This window comes from Panthera uncia, chromosome D1 (genome assembly GCF_023721935.1).
Source record: "Panthera uncia isolate 11264 chromosome D1, Puncia_PCG_1.0, whole genome shotgun sequence".
Taxonomy (NCBI): Eukaryota; Metazoa; Chordata; class Mammalia; order Carnivora; family Felidae; genus Panthera; species Panthera uncia.
In genome coordinates this window covers 59664745-59687643 of record NC_064808.1, presented here as the reverse complement: position 1 = coordinate 59687643, position 22899 = coordinate 59664745, and the positions used below count along the sequence as shown (strand labels likewise).

The window sequence follows — 22899 nt, the reverse complement described above, 5'->3', positions numbered from 1 at the left end:
TCCTCAGGGGAGGGCACCTCCTCACTCCCGACAGCTGGCGGCAATAAGGCCGGCTCTGCTTGGGTCAACAGGATGTTTTGAAATCAGCTCCTGCGTCTGAAGAGGAGATACGTGGAGCTCAAGGAGCATCTCTGAGCCTCAGAGTTGCTGGCACCTTGTGAGCAGGGACTGCCAGAGAGGAGGCATTGTCCTGTGCCCTCGCCAGCCCTGCTTTGTGACTCATGGGCGCCCTTCCCTTGGAGGTCGCGACCCACTCAGGCCTCAAGTCCATGTGGATACAGTGGGAAACCCAGCCCTCCCCATGGGTAGGGCCTGGACACTCAGTGCCCTCTTCCCCACCACAGAGTACCTCGGAAGATACGCCTCAAAGGAAAACTCCGGTAAATAGCCAGAGGAGCTCACTTAGTGTGGGGGGTTCAGGGCTTCTCTGAGGAGGTGGTGTTTAAGCTGAGAGGCCTGAAGGATAAGTTTGGATTAGTGAGCAAAGAGGAGAGCAAACAACTTTTCAGGCAGACGGAATGGCACATCCAGAGCCTTGGACTGGGAAGAAGAATGACCCATTTGAGGACCAGAAGGGAAGCCAGCGTGACAAAGCACAGAGCCTTAAGGGGGGATGGATGTATCAGGAGACCCAAGCCGTGTGGAAACTGGGTTCCGGAATCAGCCTCTGCAGGCACAGGTGCACATTCTGGACTTTGGACTTGATCTTTAGTGGGAAAGGAAGCTGTCAAAGAGCTTTAAGCAGTGGGGACAATCTGATTCTCCTTAAAAAACAAATCCTTCTTGTTTCTGGATGGTGGGAGAAGTGGAGGAGAGGCTGTGGACACCAGTTAGGAGGCCACGACAAAAGACCAGATGAGAGGTGATGGGGGCTTGGCAAAGGTCGTGGTGCTGGAGAGGGAGAAAAATGAACAGGAACAGATTCAAGGTCTACTTAGGAAGTAGGACAGATAGGACTTGGTGACTGGTCATCTGTGGGGAGAACACGCAGGGAGGTGTCAGGACGGGCCTCCAGGTTTCTGTTGGGGCAACAGTACCTGGTAGCACTGTGTACCATGATTGAACATGCTGGAAGAAAGCTAAAAGTCATAGTCAAGGCAAAAGACCAACGGTAAGCTCTTGGGTACCAAACAAGAAAGAGGTTAACACCCAACCAAGCAATGGGCAAAGGATTGTGAACATGCAGCTCCTAAAAGAAGGCTTGAAACTAGCCAAGAAACATAGAGGCATTTGTTCAACTGGTATCCAGAAGAAGCGATTAAGATACCAAGGCTCCATTTGACTATCACACTGACAAAGCTAAAAAAGCACGTTAATGCTAAAACTGATGAGGTCATGAAGGATTAGCATGTCCCTATGCTGCTGGTAGAAACTGACAGTGATAGTCTTTTGTAGGGGGGCAGTTACGAATTTTTTTAAACTGTTGAGCAATACAGGGGCACCTGGCTGGCTCAATCGGTGGAGTGTGCGACTCTTGATATCGGGGTCATGAGTCTGAGTCCCACACTGGGTGTCGAGATGACTTAAAAATAAAATCTTTAGGGGCGCCTCAGTGGCTTACCCTGTTAAGCATCTGGCTCTTGATTTCAGCTCAGGTCATGATCTCACGGTTCATGGGATTGAGCTCCACGTTGGGCTCTGTGCTGGGAGTGCAGAGCCTGCTTGGGATTGTCCCTCTCCCTCTCTCTCTGCCCCTCCCCTTGTGTGTTCGTTCTGTCTCTCTCTCTCTCTCTCAAAATAAATAAACATTTTTTTAAAACTTTAAAAATATGTTAAGTGATATAGTCTAAGTATAATATCAAGCAACCACACAGAGATACATGTACAAAAATATTAGAGTATTTCACTAGAGAAAAATGAAAACGCCTATACATACATCGATAGAGGTTAATTGTGCATTCGTGTAACCATTTTAAAAGGATTAAAATTAGTGTATGTAATAGGATTCCATTTTATAAAGTGTCTGGATGTACACGTTTGTGAATGTGCATGGGGGTCTATATACAACAAGTTTTAGAAGGAAACCTGTCTAAAGTCATATTGCTAGTGATGGATGAGTTTTGATCATATTTAATGTATTTGGGTAAACAGAAAAAATAATACTGTAGAAGAGAAAACAATAACCACTATAACAGAGACTGTAATTAAGGTGTTGCCAGAAGGAAACCCAAGGGAGGGGTGACTCATTCTGACTCGGGCTGGTGGGAGAAGACTTCATGGAAGAGGTGTGGGACCAAGAATGAAAGACGGTTATACTTTCTGTGACTGCACAGCTTGGTTGCTTGTGTTCATGAGAAATGAGGGAACCCTCCCAGAAAGAAAGTCTGAGCCCGTTCTGCAGGCCTTTGAGTCTCTTTGCTCTCTGGCCATAAAAAATTCATGCCAATTAATTGTAAACCAGATGACAGGAAACAGAAGCTTAGAAAGACACTCAACACCCAACAGCAGCTTCGATCGGTGTCCACTACGTCTGCTTTGCCACTTTCTCTGCCTTTCCCTCCCTCGGCTGGGATCTTATACTCATTTGCAGGGACAGTGGCATTCCAAGATGTTCTGTTACCAACCCTTTCTATTTCCTTGGTTACTATCTTGGATCTTTGAATAAAGGATCACATTCGCTTCACATTTTCTAGGCTCGGTTTTAGAAATTATGCAGCGTCTTACCAAAGTGCCCTTTTGGGAACTTAAATATGAATTGACACAATGCAGGCACTGTGTGGGAAAGCTGGCGACCTAACAGAACAGGATGACCCTGCCTCCACTTGGAAGCAGAACTTGGTTGGTGGCCTGACGCCGCAGAATTGCACACTGAGTTTCCAAGGAGGGCCAGAGAGGAAACTGAAAATGTTCACAGAGCCAGGGTTGAAAGTGGGCACATGGGGGCCCAAGTCGCAGTTTCTTCCGTTCCTGGCTGTGTGACTTCAGGCAACTTTCTTGGTGTTCAGTAAGCATTAGATGTTTTTGACGTTTCAGCTTTGAAATAGGACAGAATTATGTTCCAAAGTCTGGCTGCATCATAGTGAGGGACCCTAAACCAGCCTTCCCAAGATAAAGTGGAGGCACCCCTGGAAAGTGCATACGTGAGCATTCCAAACTTCCAAAGTTATTTATTTTATTTATTTATTTATTTATTTTTTAAAAACTTGAACTTTTAACGTTTATTTATTTTTGAGACAGAGAGAGACAGAGCATGAACGGGGGAGGGGCAGAGAGAGAGGGAGACACAGAATCGGAAGCATGCTCCAGGCTCTGAGCCATCAGCCCAGAGCCCGACGCGGGGCTCGAACTCACGGACCGTGAGATCGTGACCTGAGTTGAAGTCGGACGCTCAACCGACTGAGCCACCCAGGCGCCCCCAAAGTTATTTATTTTAATGGATATTAGAAAAAAAATTTTAAAAACAACACTTCAAACCTATGACTTCATGGAGATTTTTTATATAGAATGGTGGTGACTAAAAATTCCTTGAAGTTATTAGCGACTGTCTTGCTATTCTAGAATCCATCTGAGTTGAAAGACTGCCTTTCAGCGGGCCTTAGAGAGAAGGGGCAGGAATAAAATGCAGCACAAACTTTTAAAGACATCCTTTAAAAATAAAGTTAAGCAAAAAATGTGAAGCAATTTGGAAAAATTAGTCAAACGGTAGAAGAGGTGAGACATCCCTATGGCAAAAATGCGAGGAGTGTTAACGAAAATGACTATAGCAGGTCTTGGGTGGATCTCTGAACCTCCCTGAGTTACAGTTTTCTGGCCTGGAAAATCTCCCAGGGTGGTTAAGAGGCTCCTGAGAGAATATCAGTAGATGTTACCAGCTCAACAGTACAGACTCACTGTCACATGATAGGGACTCAAATATATGTTTCCTTCACTTTTCCTTAGCCTCATCTTTTTAAGTTAAAAGTGATCTCTGGGATTGGCCAGCCTGGTCTCCTTATTTTGCAGATGAGGTAACTGAACCAGACTGGGGAAAGACCAGCCCCTCCTTCTTCCTGAGGTCTGATGTGCACAGTGCCTGCTGGAGACCTGAGCACCGTCCGAGAGTCTTGGGGGAAGCTGATAAAGCTGATGTGGGAATAAGAAAGAGTTAACAATGTGGGCAGTGGTCGTGGTGTAACAGCAGGGGCCAGGGGGCATGATGGTCTGCGTGCCACTTTGCAGTAGAGTGCTCCTTTCTGGTCCCTGCTCTACAAAATGGTGAACTCTGCACATTAGAAGAAAAAAATTGGAAAGATACCCCCAAGTGTTGGGAGTATGTTGAGGTAGTGACATTTTTGTTTGTTCTATTTCTCCTGGTATTTCAATGGTCTTTTGCATTTTTACGTCGATGAAAAATAAAAATAAATGCCAAAATGATGGGAAGGCTGAATTTTCTGGGCTGAGGGTCGAACACCATCAGTGCCCTGCTTGACACATAACTATTAATTATCACACTTCATTTTTGAAATAATTCCCTTCCAGCTCCTGATCGTTAGCAATTTCCCCAGTTATGTGGGATCAGAAGCAGTTGGGAACTGATATCAGGTATAAAACCTCTGATGCGTTTTAGTGCAGTGGTCTCAAGGGATTAATTGTGATCATCTTCTTCTCTTGCAGATGGAAAAGCTGAGACTCAGAGAGGGCTAGTGATCTCCTGGACACTCGGTCAGTAGGTAAGTGCTGATGCTGACAGTAAGCTGGAAACAAGATATACTTCTAATCTCCGCGGCCGAATCTCGTGATTTTTCTGATTTGTACAATTCAAGACAGAAAATAAGATGAGCTGGTTGGAGGCATTTGGGTATGCTGTGCACCGTAGTTTCTGTATGTTTTCAATGTTGAGTTGGAATGTTTAACAAGCGAGTTTGTGAAGGCTTCCTGGGCATTGCCTGCCTATATTGGATCTTTCCCGGGGAATGGGAGGGCTCATTAAAACCTGGCCCACGCTGTGGCTAGTTTGACATTATTGACCCTTCCAGAGACCCAGCAGTTTGGTGCATCTAGAACAGGGAGCCATGGATTAGGGGGTGAGGGGATCTGGGTTTCAGTACTACCATAAGCTGTTCTGTGACCTCGAACAAGCCACTTAACTCACGGGTTCACTGATTCTTTCAAACTGTTTTTCCCCAGAATATTTGGTGCCAGCCCTTTGTGCCGGGCACTGAGGATAACAAGATAAATACAGCACAGGCTTTGCCCTTGAGGCACTCACAGCCCAATTTATGAGCTCCTCCATTTCCTCATTACTGTCTCATCATGAAAATTTCTAACATCTGCTCTGGAGTTTACAGTGTGTAGGGCATTTTGTGATCTTCCCCCAAACTCCGTAAGATGGAAAGAAGCTGCTTATTGCCATTTTGCCAAGCAGAAAACCATGGCTCAGAGAGTTGGCAAGACCATGCAGAGAAAACGCTAGAGCTGACCTTGAAACCAGACTTCCTAACTTCAAAGCATTTGTTTCTGTTAACAGCAAACTATTCTACCTGATGATTTTAGCGTTTGAACCCTACCCCTTAGCAGTGAGTAAAACGTTAGGGAGCAACAGGACGGAGCCAGTGCTGATGCAAGGCTAATCTTCTGCAAGGGGTACTTTTCTTGTGTCTAGCTGATTATTCCAGAAAACAGTGTCTTCTCTGACTGAGAGTGAAGGCGGCCTTGGGCTCAGAGTAAGCTCGTAGCCAGAAGAAAATATGTCCCAGGCGGAAGCCCAGGGCCACCTCCTCCAGGTGGTTGGGACTCAGCACATCAGAGAGAATCTGCCATGAGCAAGAGGGGCACAGACCCCTTCTCCCGCAGTGGCCTACTGAATGCTGTTGCTTTCTGCCAGAGCTTAATGATCCCGGTAGCTTCGGCTTTTGCAAGGCTGCCTGGCCTCAGGCGAGACGTGGAGAATGATAGGATTAGAGGCTGTGCTGTTTGTTTGTGGGGATGACAACTTGAGCACGAAGCTCTTGGGCTCCCTCAAAGTCTGCAGTTTCAAAGGGTGTGTGAATAACCTTGGGGACCAGGCCTGGTTTTCCTGCCTTACAGTGTGTGTGTGTGTGTGTGTGTGTGTGTGTGTGTGTGGTGAGTGGTGCCCGTCCTTGATGAAGATGTACTGACATGTGTGTGGTAGATGGGATGTGCAGGATTTGTGGGGAATGTGTGTGTACAAGTGTGAGGGGTAGAATTTTTATCCTGTGTGTGTGTGCATGCACATGCACGCACTTGATCTCTAGGAAGCGATTTATATGAAAAAAAGAAACACTTATGGGTGTAATTTTTCAACAGGACCCAGAAATGGGCTTTTAATAAGTATCATTAAACTCTTACATTACAAGGGGAGGCCAGCCTGTCTTTCATCCTTGCTTGGATCACACAGCTCTCCCTTGCCCTGTTCTTTGGTGTCAGATAAAAACTGCTGTAATTCCTATTGGTCTCTCCAAAGCCTTTGCTCCCCCTTCCTGCTCTCCCCTGCCCCTGCCCTACCCTGGCGCTTGTCTGATCTCTCCGCTTGGACCTCGACACAGACAGGGCTGGTGTCAGGACTGACAGATGATACCTGCGGGTGTGCCTGGAATCTGAGCGTTCTGTGTCTCACGTTGTTCCAGCAGGAGACTTTAGGGTCTTTGTTTTGAAGGTGCCCCAAGCCGAGAGAGATAGGGGCTCCTTCCTTTCCCTGAGGGTCACTTACAGCCAGCGACACCCGGCAGGACTGTATGTGTGCAAACCCTTTCCTTTTCGGATTGGGTTTCCCCTTGTCTGACGTGGGAGGGGAGAAGCTCTGTTGAAAGGTAGGTTTCGCTCTAGACTGAAAGCATTCTGCCAGGTCTCCTGAGGAAGCCGGTTCCCAGAGTGATTATCTTTCCTGAGCTGAGAGCGAAGTGCTCTGTGACGAGAAGCTTGGCAGGCTTAGCAACAGGCTTATCAAGCGATGCTGCGAGAATGTTCATTCGTGTAAGCAGGCCTGACTTGGTGCAGTTCTGTTCTTTGTGCACTGGCTCAGTTCTGGGGCTGGTGTGTTCTGATTTGCATGGCTCCTTTTCCAAGGTTATCCATCCTGTAAGTTGTGGAGTTCTGCCTGCATCGTCCTTGTTCACTCCCCACGCTCCCCAGCCCGGGTGAGGGGTTGATTGTGCAGCAGTGTTTGAGGTCTCCATAGAGGCCACTGGCCCCAGGTAGCAGAGTGCCCCAGGTTGGGGCTCTCATGCCTTCTAGAATATAACAGGCCCTCATCTGTGTCCTAGCTTGGCCTCTTACTACACCAACCTACTCAATTTCTCTTGGCTCTGGGGGACCTGCCCTGTTTGGAATCTTCTGCCTCATCCTTGCCAGCAATTCCATTGGAGTGGCCAGCCTCTGGTCCCTATGGCTCCAGTCATTGGCTCAGAACTGGCTCCAAGCCAGACAAGCCTCTGAACATCACAACCCTGCCACACATGCTGGGTGGATGTCCTTCCTTGACCTTAACACCTACCCAGACAGACCTTTAGGATTGGGACAATAGCCAACATGAGCTCTTCAAACACCCTTAATCACCCTTAATAAAAAACATGTATTGAGCACCTACTGTGGGCAAGGCACTATGGTAACATCTTAGATACACTTTTTTTTTCTGATTTTTATAGCCATTTTTTTTCCAGATAAACTAGGTTTCGAAGAAGTTAACATGGCTAAGAGTATTCAGGTATTCAGTGATAATGCTAGGATTTGAGCCCACATATTTGAACCAAAAAGCTTTTCTCTTGTCTTATATAAAGTGTGTACCACACAATGGCTAGCAAAAAGTGATTGTCACCTTTCAGAGATGGTTCTTTTAAAAGTAATTATTAACAACGGGGCACCTGGGGGGCTCAGTCAGTTAAGTGTCTGACTTCGGCTCAGGTCATGATCTCACGGTTTGTGAGTTCGAGCCTCACATTGGGCTCTGCACTGACAGTGCAGAGCCTGCTTGGGATTTTCTCTTCCTCCCTCTCTCTCTGCCCCTGTCCTGCTCACACACACATGCTCTCTCTCTCAAAATAAATAAGTAAACTTAAAAAAATAAAAGTAATTATTAGCAAAGCATTTATCATAGTACATCCTAATTGTTGGTTGTCTTTTCCCACTGAATGGTAACGTTCTTGAGGGCAGAACCTGTAAGTCCCAGCCAGTGGCAGGATACAAGGCCTGTAGCAACTAATCAACAAATATTTGAGTGATTAAGTATATTAATAATGACCAACTTTCCTGATTGCTGCCTATGTGCTAGGCAAGGTGCTAAGTGCTTTGTATATGTTATTTTGCTTCATTCTTAAAATAGCCATGTAAGGTAGATACTAACTAATGTTATAACTGTTTTCCACCAAAGAAAACAGAGGCTTGAAGAGTTTGGGTAACTTTCTCAGGTTATCAAGCTGAGAGTGGCAAAGCTGGGTGGGAGCCTGGCTTACTGACATGAGAACATGGTGCTCAGCTATAATGTTTTGCTTCGCCTGGATGTTTGGGCCTTCTCCAGATGTCCCAGCATCCCACATAGCCCCAGCCCATGCCCATGGCTCCTTCAGTAAATTCCTGGAGCTGTCACTCAAATCCAATGCCTGCATACCAAAGGCTCTATGAAGTTTCCATTCAAGAGGGACAAAGCCAGAGAAGGCTGGAAGGCCACAGTCATCTATTAAAGACAGTATGAAGAGCCGCTAATAACAGGAAAGTAGACTCAATTTGTAAGACACGGGTGGGGCAAAGTCAACATCAGTAGGCACAACATTTTGAAGCCCGTGGAGAACAGTGGTGAAGTGTTTCAGTGGCACTTTCTGGGGCCGTTTCTTAGGCTTGGCAAGTATGCCTGAAGACTCATTGGCGGGTGAGGCCGGGTGAGGGGAAAGGTCTTCGTGCATTGCTCTCAAGGGAGGGCCTTCCCTTCCAGTACTTTCCCACAAGACCTCACAGGCCAATGCCTTATTTCATCATGTGGAGCTTTATCTTACACAAGCCGAAGAAATGGTACTCCTCCTTCATTGCCAGCAAGATAATTGAGCCCTTGTGATTTTACCCAGAGGGCAGCAGGAGCATGTGCTTTTAAGTGAAAGGAGAGCAAGCAGCAAGGAGGTAGAGAAGAGCTGGGAGAGAGGGAGCCTTGAAATGCCTCTGGGGGCTGCCTGGGTGGGACTAGGATTCCACCTGCTGACTCCTGACCAGGCCAGGGCTCACTCTGCATGACTCCAGGCTACGTCTGGTGTCCCTGGGACGCCAGTGAGGTGCACTGGTGCCTGCCTCTAAATGCTAGAAGGAGACCAACTGCTTTGGGAGACACAAATGAACGCTCTGTGGTCAAGAGAAAAGTAAGCAGAATGACAACACGATGACATATCAGTTTGAGCCTTCATGGGCAAGTCTTTGGGTGGGCTTAGGGCTTTGCTCTTCTGGAGGTGGCTCTGTGCATCCTGAAGGCAGTGGTGCTCCTGGGCCTGTGTGTTGGACCTTGAAGCCCTTACCTCTTTCCCCCATAGCAGTGGTTTTTAAACCATCCTCTGCAGACCCCTGGGGGTCTACTGGACTTCTCTCTGGGACTTCTTTGCAGATGGGTGGGCAATTCTCTGTTGGTGCCCGGGCCTCCTCCTGTTCATCCTCTTTTTTCCTACGTGGGGCTTCTTTGCTGCCAAGACTGATGTTCGCCCCGGACGCACTCCCATAGCCATACAGTTTGTTGACAGCCAACATCTGTCTGCTCTCATTGGCCATCGTGTCTGTTCTGATTGGTTGCTGCCTGTGACACATCAGTTCTTTTTTTTTTTTTTTTAACGTTTATTTATTTTTGAGACAGAGAGAGACAGAGCATGCACGGGGGAGGGTCAGAGAGAGAGGGAGACACAGAATCTGAAACAGGCTCCAGGCTCTGAGCTGTCAGCACAGAGCCCGACGCGGGGCTCGATCTCACGAACCGTGAGATCATGACCTGAGCCGAAGTCGGACGCTTAACCGACCGAGCCACCCAGGCGCCCCAAGTTCTTAAATATTTTAAATTTCACTCCTGCTTTTTCAAGCCTTCCTTTGTGCAGACAGAGCCAGGACGCCCCGTGCTGGCTGCATCCTAACTCCGGCACCACTGCTGCAGAACTGAGGCGGTTTTCACCTTTAAGGAGCGCTTGCTGCGCTTCCTTGTCCCACCCAGGGCCTCAGAGTCACCCGACTGTCACCAGTCCCACAGCCACGTGGGGCTCGGCAACTCGCCCGTCCTTCCCACCGCCACCAAAGCAGAGGCCCTGATTTTGCGGCGGTGACAGAATGGGAAGCGAGTTGGTGTTTTCGGCCCCGGTCCCTGGCGTGTCCCTCCAGCAGGCAGGTAGCACGCTCTGTCGTCTGCCCAAGGACATGACTCCTGGATTCACTCCGCTGTGCCTTTGTGAACAAACCGCTTCCTCCAGTGAGCTTCTCGGGCGGAATTCCGTACGTGTGTTTGTTCTTTCCAGCCCCCTTCTTTTACAGAAGGGCAGAAGGAATGGCAGAAGTAACGTCCTCTAAAAGAAAGCTCCGGGACTTGGGACTCTGGCAAACCACAATTTCTGTCCAGGCTCTGCTCCTCGTTAGCTGTTTGACTTTGTGGAAATGGCTTGACTTTCCGGTCTTGGTTTCCTTGTCTGTGAGACGGGGGTGAGGACAAAAAGGACAACTGGCAGGTACCTTGTACTTGGCAGATTTTAGGCATTCACACGACAGACCCCCTGAAGTAGATAGCATGAGTCTCTCCTCATCTTCCAGATGAGGAGCTTGAGGCACAGAGTGACAGAGTGACTTTTCCCAGGTCACACAGCTAAATAGCAGAGCCCGTGCTCAAACCCGGGTGGTCTGGCAGCAATGCCCACACGTCAGACCTCTCCAGCTCTATCTCGGGGCTGTGAAGGGACCGATTCCCGGGCAGTGTGGTTGGAGCTGAGGGTGCCCTTCATACAAGCGGATTCTCTTCTACTCTTGTTCTGTGTCTAATAGAAGGAGGAAAAAGTCCTTCCGTTCACCGAGTGCTGCCATGTGCAGGGGTCATTATCTCCTGTCAATTTCCCAGGTTCTCTTTTTAATATTCTTCCAGTTGTGCAGATGAGGGGACAACAGAATGAGAAGCGGTGTGAGGCAGTGAGCTCCCTGTCAAAGGAATGATCTAAACAGGAACAAGATGGCCCCCTGTTGGGGCTGTACTGGGGATTCTGGCACTGGATCGTTAGATCGCTCCCTATGTTCCACAGCGCTCTTCAGTGCCTGGCCCTGGGTTTGAACCCTCCCAAGGCCCCAGGATTTTGCTGATGTAGAAGGGGAGACAGGAGGGAGTCCCCTGGGCCAATTCCAGTGTCGCAGTGTTTTCTAGAGACCATACGCCGACGCTGAGCGAGAAGCAGAAGCCAGCTCAGTGGTTTCTGCCCTGTGGCTGGCATCTGTAAGACTAGCAGTCAAGAAACCCAGATTCTAGGCTGGGTTCTGCAGTTGGTTGAGAAATCATTTAACCTCTCTGTACCTTTTATTCAAAAGAAGTAATAATAACTTTAAAGACTTACTGTGTCTATAAACTAATGCATACCTGTAGCTTGGGAGCATCAGGCCAATGAGAGTTGTTAGCATATATTGTTCTTCGTCCTGGTGACACCTTCAGTTTACGATGACTCCCCAAAGTGAGTCAGGGACACCTGCTATCTCTGTAGGGTTAGAGGCTGGGAGGAAACGTGACTGAGAATGGGTGGCTGAGTCGGTTCAGCATCCGACACTTGATCTCGGCTCACGTCAGGATCTCACAGTTCGTGAGTTCAAGTCCCGCACTGGTCTCTGTGCTAACAATGTGGAGCCTGCTTGGGATTCTCTCTCCTTCTCTCTCTGCCCCTCCCCCCTCATTCTCTCCCTCCCTCCCTCTCTCTCTCTCTCTCTCAAATAAATAAACTTTTAATAAATACATAAAAAGAGGAATGGAGCCAACCCTCATTTTAGGTTAGAGAGACTCCAAGCCTAATGCAGAAATCGACCTCTACATAGGCAGGAGAACAAAGAATAGAGAACTTGCCTCTGAGTTTCCTTGCAAACAAGGGAAAAGGGAAAGCTGATGGAGTACGTGTCGTCACTGGCTTACGTTAGGTCTGTGGTGAGGCATAAATGTGGATCTGGGCATGGAGGGGTATAGCTCGTGCAGGAATGGCAAATGCATGGTGTGTTAGCTTGGGTTCCTGGGACAAGACTCCAGGAAGATTTGCATGCAGAGTTCATTGGGTTTACCCTCAGGATCAGCATTTGTAAGGGAGGTAAGATTGGGCAGCGGAGGAGCTGGACTGCAATGCATTCACAGCACAGACATCGACTGTCCCCGCGGGGAGCGGCTGGAGCTGGGATGGCCCTTTAGATACCCCACATTGAGTAAGGGGGAGTCAGTCTTCCTGCCCTCCGCAGCAGCAGCTGTAGGCTGCCCCTGGGTGAGGCCGGTCTCCTGGCCGAGGGCCATTCTCAGAGAGGGACTCCCAGCGAGAGCTGTCAGCAGCCCACAGCAGCAGTCCCTGCAGCTGGAGGAGTGAGTGCCTTCGTCCCAGGTCCCAGAGCGCTGATCTGGGCAACACATCCCAATATCCAGCACACATGGCTTGCAGGCTGCCCTTCTTTTCTTACACCCCACTGCAGACATCGCTAATTGAAACAGCTCTCTTTACCACTGGGTTCCGATGAGGCCTCAGAACATGTTCAGATACGTTGCCTCAGATAAACATTATCAATCGGTTAGAATTGGCTGGTAAGAGGAAACCCACTTGCTACCTTTGGCCTCTACATCTGTAGGAGACATTTATCGATGGTGTAATAAGAAGTGTCCAGTGTTATGACTGCTCTTACAAAATTGAACGTTGGCAAACCTTATACAGTTTCCCTGACATGTCCAGTGGAAATGTGGATTTTTTCATGCTCTTCCTTATTATCCCCTCTGACCACATTCCCTCTGAGCCCTGACTTGTTTTCCTTTTACCTCTACTACATGTAGTTTTCCCTAGGATTCGTTTCCTTTTCCCAGCTTTCTCTCTCTCGATCTCTCTCTCTCTGTCTCTCTATCTCTCAATCTCTCACCACACATTTTCTCTTCGTCTCATCTATTCCCCTTTCAACCATCAGCCCTCCTCAGGCATCCCTCTTTCACCCGTTTACAAGTTACCAATCTCCTGCCAAGCTGGTCCATCTGATTAGCCTGTCTGGCCTTCATAACAGGAGCTCCTGACATGTGTATTTAGCTGGTGAAGGGATGGATGCTTAGAGAGGCCAACATGCTCTCTGAAGGTTGAAACATGTTGCAGGAGAGGGCTGGGCTTTCTCGAAGGTCTGTAGGCTCTCGAAGTCTGTGTTCTTTCTTTTATACCTTTGGGACATTTGTTGGGGCCATCTCGATGATTCCAAGTTCCCCTTGTTGAGTCTTGCCTGGCTGAGAGCTCTGCAGGCCTCCGTTGTTAATCCTACAGGTTATCATGAATCACTGCAGAATGCTGGTGGACACCCGACCCCACTGGGCAGGTTGGACACTCTTCTGATTTCTGTGAGTGGGGTGGTGATGGAGTGCTGGGTGCAGCTTGGCCCCTTGCGCCTACCAGTGCTCCATTTCAACTGATTCTGCAGATGCTGCGGAGGTGAGGAGGCTTGGCGATCGCAGATGCACCGTCAGGGTCAATGGGATGGGGTGGGCCCTGGAGCCAACAAACGGCTCTTGAAGAATGACACTTCGGCCAGTCCAGCGGGCAGCATCACTGAGGGACCCACCTGGGTCTCTGTGCCAAATGCCTGCGCTCTTGTCTGTTATCCTGCTCCTTTGGGAAAGTTGCATTTGGTAAAGGGAAGTCTCTTGCTGTTAGCTGAGGGCTGGCTCCATCAAAACCAAAGGTCAATTAGGCTGTTGTTAAAGAAGACCTGTAGAGGCACCTATTCTGGGCGAGTTAGGAAGCTAAGCCCTTGGGATACAAAAATAAATCAGTGTCTCACCCCTTACCCTTGAAATGCAAACAGTATTTTTTTGTGTAAAGGACAGCATGGGTCCCTGGTGCTGTGGAGCTCTCTACCCTTGAGACTATGACTCCTTTGCACAGGGAGAAACTTGCAACCCTTATGGTGAGTGGAAAGGAGGCTCGCTCTTCTCTCTTATATAGGTTTTCTGTGTGACCTTGGGCAGGACACTTTACCTCTCTGGTCATCAGTGTTACTTCAGTGTCGGTGGAGAAAGTGGCCACTGCAATGCCTCAAGAGTCTACTTTTGAGGAAGCTTCTTGTATAATGTCCTATGTATGGTAGGTGCCTATAGATGCTACTATGTTTTCCTTCCCCACTCTCAGCTTATTACTTAGTGAGATCAGTGGAGAAGTATTTACTAGATATTGATGACCTACAGAGCATGAATATTTCCCCAAGGAATGCTATAAATCTTTGTAGGGTGATCCAGGGCTGAATTGGTTCTCAGGACTCCATCTGGCATGTTTCTCACAGGTCACATACCCAATACCTCCGACTGGCCCTGACTTGGAGAGAGCTCCTCTTCATTTTCTGATTCTTTACCCTGACCCTCCCAGTGTTCCTTCTTAGTAGGATGTAGCCAACATTGCTCAGAAGATGCAGCTGTGGCAAAATAGAAGGGGTCTTGCACCTCGAGCTGGCTTTATGAGAACAGAACACCCTCTTGACCCCTCTAAGACTTAGTCTTCTCATTTCTAAAGTACGGTAATCCTACTTCCTTGCTGGCAGTCTCTGGGGATGGCATGGGACCCTATACACGAGAGCGTGCTATAGAACAAATATGTGATCTGTGGTTGTGGATGCTGTCATTATTCTGTGGGTTCCCATCTCTCGACCTGGCCCCAGTAGCTCCCAACGCAAATTCGCAAATGTATGTGGTCTGTACTGAGAACTTGTCCACCAAGCTGTTTGTGGATATCTTTGCTCGGACCCTTCTCGGTGAGCTTGTTTTGGTTATTTATGTCCGTCTTCTCTAAACTCCAGGATATTTAAGAACAAGGTCCACTCTTAGCTCATCTATATCCCCAGTATGGAACAGAGGCTCCATAATTATTTGAATAAATAAATGAAGATGAAAGATAATGGCCACTGTGTGCATCTGCCACACATGTGCTCTGTGTATGTAAGTCCTCAAGGGATCCTCACAGGAGCCACACTAGGGTCATATTATTCCACTCCCAAGAAAGAGAAATCACAGCCCAGGGAGGTGAAGCCACTGGCTCAAGAGCACACAGTCTAGCAAAGTAAGATCCACTAGCAGAGAAAGGGATGTCAACCTCGCAGCCCTGGACTCCAAAGCCAGCTCTCATCTTCCCTACTGGACTGTCACTCTGTCTCCTTCTCTCCTTGTCACACGGTGTGGCCAAACAACATTACAACAACAATAACAGGAAAAAAAGAAAATTACCTTCCATCTCACCACTTGTAACAAGTCAGCTGTTTCCATTTTCCACATTCCCTGCAGTCTCTTTCATGCATATGTTTTTTTTTTTTATAACAGCATCATTGAGATCTAATTCACATGCCATAAAATTCACCCTTTTATGGGTGAATTTTAAATTTTAAATTGTACAATTCAGTGTTTTCCAGTATATTCACAGACGTATGCAACTATCACCACTATCTAATTTTAGAACATTTCATTACCCCCAAAAGAAACCCCATGTGCATTAGTGGTCACTCCCCATTCCCTGCTTCCCCAGCCCCCAGCAGCCACTAATCTCTTTCCCTCTATGGACTTGCTTATGCTGGACGTTTTATCTCAGTAGAATCACATAGTATGTTGGCTCTGTGTCTGATTTCTCACGTTAGCATAACGTTTTCAAGGTTCATCCTTGTTGTAGCATGTATCAGTGCTTCATTCCTTCTTATTGCTAACTGATACACACACATACACACATGTGCATATACCATTTTGTTTACCCATTTTTTAGTTGTTGTTTCGGTTATTTCTATTTTTTTAGCTGTTATGGACAATCCTGCTAAGAACATTCATGTGCAAGTTTGTGTGAACACACACACACACACACACACATATACATATTTTTTTTTAAGTTTATTTATTTTAAGAGAGAGCATGAGCAGGAGAAGGACAGAAAGAGAGAGAGAGAGAGAGAGAGAGAGAAAATCCCCAGTGGGCTCTGCACAGTCAGTGTGGATCCCAGTGTAGGGCTTGGACTCGTGAACCATATGATCATGACCTGAACCGAAACCGAAGGTCGGAGGCTTAACTGACTGAACCACCCAGGCGCTCTGAGCATATATTTTTAGTTCTTTTGTGTTCATACCTAGAAGTGATGTGGGTAGGTCATATGATCAACATTTTCAGGAGCTGCCAGTCTGTTTTCAAAAGTAGCTGTATCATTTCACAATCCCACCAGCAATGTAAGAAGTTTCCAGTTTTTTTTTTTTTTACATTTTTTTTCCCAACACTTTTTACTGTCTCTCTCTTTTTTAAAAACATTCTTATGGGTTTGAAGTGACATCTCGTTATGGCTTTGATTCAGATTTCCCTAATGACTAATGATGTTTAGCATCTTTACTTTTATATCTTCTTTGGAGAAATTTCTACTCAAGTTCTTTGCCCATTTTTTTAAAGTTTTTTTTGTTTTGTTTTTGAGAGAGAGAGTGCACAAGTGAGGGAGAGGCGAAGAGAGAGGGAGAGAGATTGCAAGCAGGCTCCACACTGCCAGCGCAGACCCCAATGCCGGGCTTGATGTGGACCGTGATCTCACCAGCTGTGAGATTATGACCTGAGCCAAAATCAAGAGCCGGACACTTAACCGACTGAGCCACCCAGGCACCCCTTTGCCCATTTCTTAATTGGGTTCTTTTCTTTTTATTGTTGAGTTACAAGAGTTCTTTTTATATTCTGGATACAAGTCACTTGTCCAATATATGGTTTGCAAATACTTTCTACCATTCTGAGTTGTCTTTTCACTTTCTTGATAATATTATTTGAAGCACAAAAGTTGTTAATTTGGATGAAGTCCAATTCATCTATTTTTTTTTTGTTTGTTTTTGGTCACACTTGTGCTTCAGGTATCACATCTAACAAACCATTGCTTAACCCAAAGTCATGAACACTTGATCCTGTGTGTTCATCTAAGAGTTTTGATCCACTTTGAGTTCATCTTTGTATCTTGTGTGAGGTATGGGACCAACTTCATGCTTCTGCATGTAGATTACCAGTTGTCCTAACACCATTTTTTGAAAAGGCCATTCTTTCCCCATTGAATTGTCTTGTATTCTTGTCAAATTCAGCTGGTCATAAGTGTGAAGGTTTTTGTGGCACTGGTGGCTCAGTCGGTTAAGTGTCCGACTCTTGATTTTGGCTCAGGTCATGGTCTCATGGTTCATGAGTTCAAGCCCCTCATCAGGCTCTGTGCTGACAGTGTGGAGCCTGCTTGGGATTCTCTCTCCCATTCTCTCTGCCCCTCCTCTGCTCATTGTCTCTCTCTCTTTCTCTCTCTCTCTCTCTCTCTGTGTGTCTCTCTCTCAAAATAAATAAACTTAAAATAAATTATTGTGAGGGTTCATTTATGGACTCTGAGTTCTATTTCATTGATCCATTGATCTATATCCTGATGCCAATATTACACTGTTTTTGATTAGTGTAGCGTCATAGCAGGTTTGAAATTGAGAAATTCTGTCTTCTCAATTTGTTCTTTTTCAAGATTGTTTTGGGTACTCTGTGTCTCTTGCATTTGTATATGAATTTTAGGATCCACTTATCAGTTTCTTAAAAAAAAACTCAAGCAGGGATTTCAGTAGGGAATGCATTGAATCTATAAAGCAAGCTGGGAGAGCTGCCATCAAAATAATATTACGTCTTTCAGTTCACAAACATGGGTGTCTTTCCCTTTCTTTGGTGTTTAATGATATTCACTACTTCACATATGAAATCCATACTTGTGAAGAAGTCTTGCATTTGTTTCTCAAATGCATTCCTAAATATTTTATGGTTTTTGATGCAGTGGTGAATTGTTTTCTTGTTTTCATTTTTGGGTTGCTCATTGCTAGTATATAGAAAACAAATGACTTTCGTATAATAAGTTTGTATTCTGCAAACTTGAGGGACTTGTTTATTCTAATTTTTCTGTGGATTCATTAAGATTTTCTAGGTACTAGATCTTCTCATCGATCTATGAGAGGAGATAGTTTTCTTCCCCCTTTCCCTAAAATGGATGCCCTTGTTTTATTTATTTATTTATTTATTTATTCCTTTATTTATTCATTTATTTGTTTGGCTAATTTCCCTGGTTAGAACTTCCAGTATAGTATTGAATAGAAGTGGTGAGAACACACACACTTTATCTTGTTTCTAATCTTAGAGGGAAATAGCCTTTCACCATTAAGTCCAATGGTTTTTCAAATGGCCTTTATCAGGTTGAAGATTCCTTGCATTCATAGTTTGTTAAGTTTTTTTCTCATGAAACGGTGTTAGATTTTGTCAAATGCTTTCCTGTGTCTTTTGACAGGATTTTGATGTTTTTTAGAGGCAGAACTGACACAAGATTTGGTAACAAAGGTCAGGTCTAGACAATGGAGAATTGTCCCAAGTCTCTGAGGGCCTTGTCCTTGAGCATCTCCCATCCCCTGGGCTTTTTCTTTACTTCCTTGGCCCTAGAAGGACCATCCTCCCAGCTCACTGGGAGGTCAGACTCAGAAATATTGAATTCTGGTCCTGACTCCCATTTCCAAGCTGGGATGGATAACACTGAATCTCAGTTTTCTCCTTGGTAACACAGAGACATCGATGCCTACTTCTTAGGGTTGTTGTGACAATGAAATGAAATAAGCGTTCTCCAGAAATCTTCAAAATTCTCCACTGCTGGACCAAAGATGGGCCCATTTTGTTATGAAAGCAAGACCATCACTGTCAGGAGCCACATAAACCACGGTTTAAATCTACTCACCGGCTGCTTGACCCTGGACAAATCATTTAACCCTCTGAGCCTCAGTGTTCTCATCTATGAGGTAGAAATGATAATAATACTTCCCTCGTAGGGTTGCTGTGAGAAGACCATGTAACAATCCCTGTGACATCCCCAGGCACATCAGGGATGCTAAGGATTGCCTTTTGAGTCTGAATGCGAACAAGGAAGCCCTGCTTTTCCACTAACACAGGGGCTCCTGGAGGACTGGGCATACATCTCCCTCACCTCTCTATGTGCACGGCCTAATGCCCTGCTCAGCATGTAAAGATACTCAGCTGTTTTTGCAGCTGAATTTACTTCTATCTCTCAACCTATTACTCTTTCCAGGTTTCTGTCCAGTTAAAAAAAAAAAGAATTGACTGTGACCTTTTAGAAATATAAATAAGCCAGTAGAGAAAGGAAGATTTTAAATCATCTCATTTTATGAGTTTATTTTGCTGAGTGGGCCAAGCAGGTATTAATCAATTTGGGGCCTCCCTGAGGGGCAGGAAGGGCCCCACAGCTCCTGCTTCCGCTGACCCAGCACGGCTGCCCCAGTTTCTGCAGCCAAAAGGCAGAGCAGCACCTCTTGGGCATTGGGGAGTTAGAAAGTTTAACCTGGGAGAGATGTGTCCTTAATGATGTTTTATACCCAGGGGCTCCAGAGAAGAGTGCTTTGGGGAGGTTAAGTGGGACAGGAGGCTGCAGGAGCCACATGCCAGGGGGCAAGGGTGCGGAGAAATGGGGAATTACACCCTGGAATGGGTCCCAGGGGGAACACGCGTCATTGCAGCAGCCCTAGACACAGGCTTAGTCGTCTGTGCCCCAGACTCACTGCCATCTCCAGTCTGGTTCTCACACTTGCCATCCAGTGCTGCTTCTGTTCCCATTCCAGTGAGAGAGGAAGCTGAGGGACTCCATAAAGCCCGGAACCAGGCCCTGCTGAGTACTCCCCACCCCCATACCCAGCATCACTTACTGAGGGCCAGGCTCTGGGATGAGTGAGACAGGGGGCCCCCCTGGAGCTGCTCACTGTGGGCAGACAGCCACAAGAGGATGAAGCAAGGTCTTGGGGGGGGGGGGCGCCCTTTGGAGGCTGCAGTGAATCAGACTGGGGAAAGAGAGAGGGAGGGGGAAGAGCGGTGTGAAAACATTGCAGAACAGCAGGGGATATTTGATATGTATCTTGAAGGATGGGGAAGAGTTTACCCAGCAGACAAGGAAATAAAGGGTATTCCTGGCAGAGGGAAACTGCGCAAGGCTCTGAGACCTGGAAGCATCTGGCATCCTGGAGGAGCCAGGAGAAATTCAGTGGCATAGGAATGGGGAGTGGGGTATCAGGGAGGGGGTTCAAATGGGAAGACAGGTTCTGTCTGGTGAGGAAGGGCCCTGCCCCCCAGGATGGGCTATAAGGAATGGGGACAAGGCAGGGGCGGGGCTGGGAGAGTGAAGAGGGAAGATGGAGAGACCGAGTGTGGCCTGAAATAGCCCTGAATTAATTCATCACCTGTGAGTAAATGTCTTTGGAGCATCATTAGGTGCTCCCACTTTGCTGGGCTTGACTCTATATACCGATATAGGCTTGACTCTAAAGTAGCCTGTCTCCTCTCCCTGCCCGCCTGCCTGGCTCCTTAACACTGTCTTGTCTGCAGCCTCTCCTCTGACGTTAAGCTCCCTAAGGTCTGTGTTCTTCGTCCTCCACACAGAGGACGAAGGCACTCATTCCTGGGCCTTCTGGGCAGAAGGTGATCAGGAAACAGCTGTGAAAATGAATGTACTGACACTGTGGAGGATTCTGGGAAACCATCAGATTGGAAAGCCTCCACAGCTGGTGCCTAGCAAGGCTGTCCCTAAGGTGGCGCACTTTCAGCTTGGAGGGACCCCCCCCCCCCCCCCCGCCCCGGCCCTAATAGGCCCAAGTCAAAGGACACTTAGAAGGCTGAGCCACAGTTGTGTGCCTATGTGTCTGGGGACTCTGCAGGTGTAGATGCGTATGAACTTGTCCACTCTGTGGGCATGCGCGTCTGGGCCCCTATATGTGGGAGCTGGGAGCACCCGTGTCCCTGGACCCCGTGCACTTGTCTGCATGTGCACATGTTGGCAGACCTGTGTGATTTCCCTTCAGTCTCTGTTTGTTTCTGTGTGGAAGCAGTACCCCTGTCTCACCTTGGAAACAATCCTGTTGTTTGTGATTTCTTAGTAGTGACAGTGTCACCACCCCCGCCTGTCGCTTGTGCACATGCACGCACATACCCAGTACTGCTCAGAAGCTGCTAGCTCTGAGAATTCCCGAGGGACCACCCGGGCCACTTGAGTGGCACGCTAATGGGCCCGCTTTCTTCCTGGGAGAAATGGTCCAGGAAACATTTTTGGAGTGAAATTTTAGGATCGGTTCAATTTCCAAAAAATATGGTGAAGATGAAGGGATAAGATTTGGGGGATTTCCCCTGGCTCTGCTTGCTGGATAAGCTTCTCCTGCGTCTGGAGTCTGGGAAGAGATCCTTCCATTAGGTTCTCAGGAGCTATCAAGCAGGGCCCGGTCTTCGGTTCTGAGTTATTAATCCAAAAACACCGTGAGGGAGGCCGACCGCCCTGAACGTCAGGTGCGAGAGAACAATCCAATGGACAGACACGGGTCCGTTGGTCTGGCCAGTCTCGTTTTCCCAGTGGAGACAAGCACTCATAACTGTGTTTCTAGACTAGATCAGCTGTCTTCACTCGCTCTACTTCTTTATCAGTGAATGGCATTGGTGTCCTCAGCCATCACCGGCTCCTAAGTCCTCTTGCGTTAAGTCGTTAAGTCGTCCTTTGGAACAAGATGGGAAGATAAACAACTGAAAGAAGTCAATACCCACTCTTCCCCCATGTATCACTGGGCACTCACACCCTCTCTTGAATTCACCTTCTTCTCTCCAAGTGCATTTGAGAAACCCCGAGGACCTCATTTGGGCTCTGCTGCCTCAGGCAGAATTAGCTTTCCTTGTTCTCTTTTACTTTGCAGAGACGAGTTGCAAGACAATGAGCTGAAATCTTGTAGGAAAGCAACTTTGGCACCTTCTGGCCGGTAACACGTTTTGCCCTCTGCCCTCAGTTTATGCTCCCCTATCCCCAGGCCCTTTTCAGGCTGCATTTTAGTGCTGGGTAGTGAGCACTGACCATTACAATAAAGGCCTACCCAGAGAAATGCAACATGGATGCCAAGCGTCCTGGCTCAAGTGCCTTTGGAATTCCTTTACCTACAGGTGGGAAAACCCAGGCTCAGAGACGCTTAACCAGTAACTCCAAGTTGGCCTGACAGAGGCAGGCCCAGAGTTCAAGTCCCCTGACTCAAGTCCTGCTTTGCTTCTCAGACCCTAGCTACGGACCATACAGAGGAATCATACCCATACTGTTTTGCAAGGATTTTCTGCCAGGGTCAAAGCAAATAAACAGTCAAGCAAGGCTTTAGGGCCACCGAGACCTGGGTTCAAATCTCACCTTTACATTGACTAGCTGTTTGTCATAAAGCCAGTTGAGCCTCAGTGCCCTCATCTGTAAAATAGGGATAACGATCCTACCCCTTTCCTGGGGCTGTTGTAAGATTCAAGGAAATCACATATTTGAAATCCTCGGTGGTATCCCTGGCTCAGAGTAAATTATCAACAAATGTTAGTGCCTCCTCCATCTGGAAGCTGACAAATTCAATTAACCAGAACCAGCCCCACCCCCATTTCCCAAGCCTCCCCGTTTGCAGAATCATAAATCTTGTGTTGGAAAGGAGCTCCATAAATCATCTGGCACAGCCCCCAGTTAGCAGAGCTCTCACTGTATTTGGCTCAGTGTGGTCCCCAGTCTTTTGCTGGCTCAGCCTGCCTTACTGTAAGCAGAAGAATTCCCACCAGTGCAGCCAAAAAAAAGGGGGGGAATAATGCTGTCAGTGGATTCCACAAAAGGGCTAATATTAGCTGGGCAGGAGGATGGGAGATGTACCTATATTTAGAATCTGTGTCTTCAGCCCTTTCCTAAAGCAGCAGAAGTTGGGGGAGCGGAGGGGAGGGAT

The 22899-nt window shown here is 47.2% G+C and overlaps 1 long non-coding RNA gene across 1 annotated transcript in view; it reads left to right on the top strand.

Moving 5' to 3' along the window:
- LOC125937883 (uncharacterized) overlaps positions 1-22899 on the top strand; it is a 183679-nt gene that overhangs the window by 139986 nt on the left and 20794 nt on the right. The window contains exon 2 of the long non-coding RNA XR_007462537.1: positions 4594-4649. This is a non-coding gene — a long non-coding RNA (uncharacterized LOC125937883). The remainder of the gene's footprint in view (positions 1-4593; positions 4650-22899) is intronic.